Here is a 7,696-nt window from a genome sequence, read left to right as displayed (position 1 = left end):
GTGAGTGGGTAGCCAAAGTTTGATCACATGGATATGTTTCAATAGCCTTATTTTCTCAATATCCAACATATTATCTCTGTAAAGCATAACTTACAGAAACAATAATAGTTTTAATTATACATCGATGATTTGATCAGTTTTATACTGAACTAGCTTTGCCCGCGACTTCATCTACGTGGCCTACACAAAGTTCGAACCTCTGTTTCACCTCTTTAGGGATTTTTTTTCATAAATCCTATCTTAACGGATGTCTACGTCATAATAGCTATCTGCATGCCCAATTTCAGCCCGATCAGTCCAGTAGTTTGAGCTGTGCGTTTATAGATCTGTCAGTCAGTCAGCTTTTCCTTTTATATATGTATATTGTATATTGTATTTATTTTATTTATGTATGTATTTCGAAGAGATGTTTTGAAGAGATCGCTAGGTAGCGATAAGGCCGCCAAATTGTAGCTACTTGTTATGGTATGTATGTGTTTTTTCTGTACTAATTTTGTGGTATAAAATAAAAGTATATTCATTCATTCATTCATTCATTCATGTATACAGAATAGAAATTCATGCGCGACTACATAGATATTCTGTAAGATTCATGCTGCAAAAAAACCCGCGGTGTTGAAGTCGTGTGAAGGTGGTTTTATAGTATAATGATATTCTAGAGGAACTGAATGTGGTTAGTCGAAAAAATGGCTTGACAAAGATAGGTTGGAAATGTAGCGCATGAAAAATAAAGAGCTCCCTCGGGATGTTTGAAAAACCTAAATCCACGCGGGCGAAGTCACGGGTATCAACTAGTATAAAATAAATAAATAATCTCTTTATTTGCAATAAATACCTACAAAGTTTACACTTTTAATTTGGCCTCTAGCTCTCAAAAAAGTGAAAGCTGTACCTAGTATATTGGCGGATGCCTTTGAACGTAGTGTTCCAATTAATATCATTTTCATAAGGTAAGCACTTTTAACGACACAATTTTCCTCCAGCATTGAGATTCTCTACATGGCACGCAGACGTAACGTAAGCTTCACATTAGGTTGCAGACGAAGCAATTAGTTGCTGGCGTCGGTTGGTAAATATTTAACACCCATAATTGTATACCGAATGTCAAACCCGCGATGTTTGTTACAGGACTCCATTCTGACTTGAATACGAATTATTCTATTAGCTAAAGTGCCGAGTTAGGGAATCGATGTCGATTCTCGTTTCCCTCTCATATTTAAGGTTTTAATTGGTAGCTCTGAGTTTCTTGCTAGTTCTTCTCAATACAATCCGAAACGTTGGTAAAGTATTTGTCTACCACAACTCAAAAGTCTATAACGTGGCTAACGCGAGCTAAAAATACTATGAAATGCGTTTGGACTTCTAAAAATCAGCCACTTCAGGTGCTGAAAAGCATTTGATCAGGAAGTAGGCAATGCGCGTCAAGTTTTTCAGTTTGCAAACTTTATGTTCAAGTGTTAAAGTTTATATACTGATAAAGATATTGATAATATTATAAAAAAATCCTACAATTCCTAATAAGAAACATAGATGTGTGTGTATATGTATGCAAATCTGACCACTTGAGCGATGAGTTATTGTTCGTGACCTGTCATCTTAGTAATTATAGATCAATGAAGAAATGGCAATGTGGGCAGCAGTCGTTAACACTGGCAAGAGGTATCTCACATTTTGACAGCGCACTCGATGTTTTATTTATTGCTTGTGCTAATTTTTAACCCCCGACCCAAAAAGAGGGGTGTTATAAGTTTGACGGGTGTATCTGTGTATCTGTCTGTGGCATCGTAGCTCCTAAGCTAATGAACCGATTTTAATTTAGTTTTTTTTTGTTTGAAAGGTGGCTTGATCGAGAGTGTTCTTAGCTATAATTCAAGAAAATCGGTTCAGCCGTTTGAAAGTTAGCAGCTCTTTTCTAGTTACTGTGACCTTCACTTGTCCGGGGTGTTATAAATTAATTTACTGTAAGTATTGAGTTTATAAGTAGCTGTTTTACGGCTGTTGCGGGTCTTGCGACTCTTGTGTATGCTTCGAGCTTTGCTACCGTGTGCCCACTCTTAAATATTATGGTAGAATAAACCCTAACATAATATTGTTTCAGAAAATATCCGCGCAATTAATAACTTTCAGATGAAATTCAATAGCCTGAAGTTGTTACACGTTTAAAATATTTTACGGATCATATTTGAGTAAATTTTGTACTCATAATATTTTGCTCACTTGAAAATTTGGAAACGTAACTTTTTATTACAACGAAGTTTGGTACAGAAATAGCTCGCACCCCAGGAATAGGCAAAGTCTACTTATTATCCCGGAAAATAAAAGAATTTCCACGGGAAAATCTTAACCTATGTAGACAAAGCCGCGGGTAGCATCTATTTGGTACAGACATGGCTTGAATTCTGGAGATAGACACAGGACACTCTTTATCCCGGAAAATCAGAGTTCGCAGGGAACTTTTGAAAACCCATACATCCACGCGGAAGAAGTCGCGGGCATCATCAAGTCATAAATATAATGTTGTCATAATAAGCTATCGTGGAGATCATAAAATATCAGGCCTTTTCAGCTCACTGCTTTGTAAACCTCTGCATTGGGGCATAGTATGTTGTGACAGTAATAGTGAATGTGACCTACCTGTAATGACGTAGGTATGGAGTGGAAACGTGGACACTGACAGTAATTAGCCTCGTGCACAAATCAAAAGTCGCTCAGAGCGCTATGGAGCGAGTTGAGTATCTCTCAGGGATAAAATCCAGAATGAGGGCAAAATAACAAACGCGATCGACACCGTTCAAATAATTGCTAGCCTGAAGTGGCAGTGGGTGGGTCCTGTTTGTCGCGTAACCGACGCGACGGCCGAAGAGGTAGACGTATTACGAAAGTGAAACCGGGTACCGGTAAGCGCAGTGCAGGATGACCTCCAGGTCACTGGACCGACAATGACGATGACTTGAGGAAGGTGCAGGGAAGTGGGTGGATGAGGATTGAGGAAGGTGGAGGACTGTTGAAAAGGCCTATGTCCCGTAGCGGATGCATACTGCTTGAGATCTTTTGACTTTAATGCTCAAGTATTAGTAGCGCCGGGATAACCTATTACCTAACCCGTAGGTGGAAATGTGTGGCACAGCTTTCAAAAATAAAAGTTTTTTCTTTCTTTTATTTATACGAGCTGATAGATTGATTGGATTGGAACTGTGATTGAATAGTTAAGCTTGATTAAGAACGCACGACGGAAACCTGTCTGAAGTTGTAACTTGTGAGACAAAAACTATAAAGGCAATATTGTTGGCGTTATGCTTTTGCTAATGAAGAAGTCCTCTAAGGCCAATGATCTCTTAGTAATAACAACTCTCCCGTTGAGACAGTCGTGAAAGACACCCGGCGTGGCACAATGGAAACCCCGCCTTACTCCAGCGTTCAGTTGTAACCTGAATACGAATGAATCCATTTACCGAAAGAGCAAAGATCGCGATCGACGCCGGTATCACGTCGTCTGTTCCATGTAGGTATGTTTGATTTTATCTTTTGTGCAAACATTGGGGTTGAAAATAAAAAAGTTTTGTGTATCACATTAAGGTGACGCTGTAAGCTCGACCGAAATTACCGGCGCACGTGGGTACTTTGTTTGCTATTTAACCTAACATTGTGTGAGAAAGAGATCCCCGGCATAAAGAAGCGCCGGCTGGCCCTTCCCTCCACCATCCGCGCCGAGTCGAGTGTTTTGGGTGAGCGTTACGATGACTTTCACCGAAATCAAGCGCGCGAAAAGGGTTGAACAATGACTTTTGAACATTTGCTTGGCAAAAGTATTTTTGAGTAAAAGTTACTAAATTTATGGTTACTTATATATAAAAGAGGGCATCGCAATAAAAAAAGTAAGTCCATGCCAACCAAGTTACAAGCTAGTAAAATTATAAAACCGTATTTTATCTTCGTTGACCACAAAAGTTAAAATGTGGTAAAATTCGGACAAAAATTTAGTTGAATTAGGTTAATAAAATTTCACTATCTGTCACAAACTTTCATTTCAGGAGTAATAACTCAGCTGGAGGTTCACTCCAAAATGAGATTTAATAATTAATGTAACCGAGGTCAAGCCGTCAAGTGCATGTGAAAATTTAACGAGACGAGCGAATGGCCGCTGCCTCAGAGCTTTATCTGATTTAGTTCATGGCAAAATATAAAATTACGTTTTCAGAACGTGAATCAAAAATAGAGATTTTAATACCTGTACCTTACATACATAGCAGATAGACAGACTCTCAAAACTCGCGTGATTAGTTCGAAACTATTCGGGCATAGGTTCTCTATTCGCTTATCTACTATGTACAACGCTACTTTTTATTCCACAAAAATTAAGATTTTTTAAAAACTTAATCCATGCAGACATAGTTGCTCGAAAAAGCTAGTAGGTATAGTACTTAATTATTGTCGTAAATAGGTAAGTTACCAGTACTAAACAGAGGATTTTAGTGGACAATTTAGCACAAAGGTAAACTGCGCGGTGGCTGCCGTACCAATTAGTCGCTGGCATCAGTTGGTAAATATTAACACTGGTAATTGTACTCTGAACGTCAGCTCCCTCGATGTTCGTTACAGTGCTTAGTTGCAGCCTGAATACAAATGAATCTATTAGCTGATAGCTACGAGATAGAAGATCGGCATCGATGTTATGCTCCCACTCTCATGCGTGCTAAACTTCTATTACTTGAACCAATAGGTATCAAAACAGATTGAACGGATATTGCATTTCGAAGAGACGTTGATGTGATTGTATGTGTTTGGTAAATTCGGTTTTGCAATAGGAATTATGTAATTAAGAAATTAAATGCGGTTTCCATGTTCGACCTAGAATAAAACAGATAAGAAATTACTTAAATTAACTAGATTAAAAAGACATAATTTTCATTTTATTATTATCATTGGTGCTTGAGCACATTTGTGGGTCTGGGTGTTTACAGAAGATTTTCCATGAATCCGTTTCTAGTCACCGAGTTTTAACTAACCAATGCTTGCTTTTACGTGCTTTTACTTCCATCTGATGGTATAAGTCTTTTTGGTTATCGATGTAGCCAAGTTGAGTTAAAACTTTTTTTTGGAAATATGTAAACAATTTCGAACTCGCTCGCATTTATTTCGATAAAAAATAGCTGGTAACCTACAATGCCTGTTTCCGGGATGCAAGCTATCTCTGTATACTTATTAGTTTGATTGAGAAGATAGGCCATGAAAATATAACAGACAGACACACTCTCATATTTATAATATTAGTCTGGATATGGATTTCTCATTTAAAAGGTGCTTTAAAAACATAATAATTTAGTTATTGTTACTCGTTCCCTTTTCGCTTTAATTCGGTAAAATTTTTCTCTACAAAAACAAAAAAAATTGCGGTCGCTGCACTAGCGCTCATATCTGCTGTTGAATTCTATCGTACCGTCGTCAAATTGAAAGGTAAAATTTCATTAACCAGGTATTCCTACTTCCAAATCGAAAAAATGTTATTCTCTCATCCCGAAATCGATTCCTGGCCATGGCCTTGATCTAATGTACAACGACCCATTAACCTTAACCCCTCATAGAATAGAATAGAATCGATTTTCAACAAGTAGACTAAAATAATATTATTCATATTTTAGTTTCGTGAATTGTTATAAAACTTACAAAAATAATCTCTAGGTGCATATTCGTAGAGACATAAAATCTTAGAAGCAATATGAGAGTACCTAAGGTTTCGAAGTAGGTCGAGTTTGACTTATATAAGGCACAAATTAAATCTGACCTGGTCCAAGAAAATGTTTTAACACAAGCTCTGGTGCTTTGAACATTTCTTATTTGATAGCTACTTACCTTCTTTATTTTTTCCTTCTTAACTATTTATTTTTTGAGATCAATAAGTACTAAAAAGGGTTTATCTAGTATGGGATCCATACAATCTTTTCAGTAGGTAAATATCTACAAATCACAGACTAAAAACTTTGTTACGGCACCAATGCGCACAGGCAAATTAAGGTTTATTCACAGATATTTTAGGGCCAGGAAATCTGAGCTCCTGGCTACACACAACCGTGAGGGGCATTTATTTTGTCAGTTAGTGTACACATCGTCACACTGCTAGACATAGGTCTCTTGTGGGAACTTCCACACATACCACCTTGATCTAGCGTTTACTTGGGATTCGTTCTGCGAGTCCATCTGAGTGGAGGGGTCTACCAAACATGCCAACTTTGCGAATCGGCAGAATGAAGAAAGAAAAATAAGTGCCATATGAATTGAATGCCCAACAGGCAAGACCTTACATTGCACAATAGAAACCGTTTCAACACTATTCAATTTAATTCAATTTATTTATTTGCTGATACAGGAGCTACATTTAGGAATCTTCCTTCATCATACGGAGGTACTCTTCAAGCAGGCTTCAACTTAACATGTAAGTTAATACCATTTTTCCACGATTTGGACAGGTTCCTTAAGGAAAAAATATTTTGTCCTCGATGAGCAGTAGAAAATCCTGTAAAAATATTTTGTCAAGTCTTGTTCCACAGAGTTCTATTTTTTTTTTATTATTTTATTATATTTATATTTAGGTATTATTAAATTAAAGTGTATTACAAATTCTTGTAATACACTTTAATTTAATAATACCTATCGTTTTACTACAACATTATTTTATAAGTAAGCGGCAATTTTTTAATTTTTTTTTAGGATGCTTAAATCAACTGTAAGAACTAGGTGAAATCCCGAGTATAAATTTCATTTACAAGTTTATGAAGGATCTAGTATAACATCCGATACCCAATATAACAACTACCTTAACAGCTAACACTCAATTTGGAACTAGATACTTCCATTATCGGCTTATACGTTAAATGTCATGTTGGTAATCCAAGGCATCAGTAGTAAATGGGTACATTAGCTTATTTCCCATGGTGTAAGCTCTTATGGCCGATTCACACCAATTGCGTATGCAGCACGTACACGTGACACCTGCGTAGTGACGCGCGTGAACCCATAGACGTAACTGCACGCATTACGTCTACGTGAACGTTCACGCCACGCAAGCGGTATGCCATATTTCATACAGTTCCATACATTACAACACAATGGTACGCGCTACGTCTACGCATACGCAGCCCGTGTGAATGAGCTCTTGTGTCAATTAGAATGACTACCTAACTTGAAAACCTGAAATATGCCTGAAATATACACGTGACGGTGCTACAGCAGTGAATGCGGCTCGTGGAAGCTATAACCTTGAATGAATGCGTTTACACTGAAGCATACGACACAATATAGTTGTAGTACACGCTGCAGTACGTGATTTGCTTAATGCTCATATCAAATCGTATATTTCAATAGCTCCTTCGTATTTTATTATATATTATATATATTTATTTATAGTACGTTAAAAAATGTTTTTTTTCATATATTTTTTTGATGCAAAATATATTGGTATATATAATACGTGCGCATCCAGTGTAACTGCCTGCAACGTAGTTCTATCATTTACATAATCTTCGATTGTATAATATGCTTTTTCCAGGAGTATAACTTTAATACATTTTTAAACTTCTGTAAAGGCAAGTCCAAAATCGATTGCAGAATTTTATAAAAGATTATACCCATTCCCACAAATGACTTTTGGACCTTCCTGAGGCGAAGTTTAGGAGTCGCAAGCCTATTTCGGTTTCTAGCT

The sequence above is a fragment of the Maniola jurtina genome, chromosome 8 (assembly GCF_905333055.1).
Source record: "Maniola jurtina chromosome 8, ilManJurt1.1, whole genome shotgun sequence".
In the NCBI taxonomy this organism is placed as follows: domain Eukaryota; kingdom Metazoa; phylum Arthropoda; class Insecta; order Lepidoptera; family Nymphalidae; genus Maniola; species Maniola jurtina.
This window is presented reverse-complemented; position numbering follows the sequence as displayed.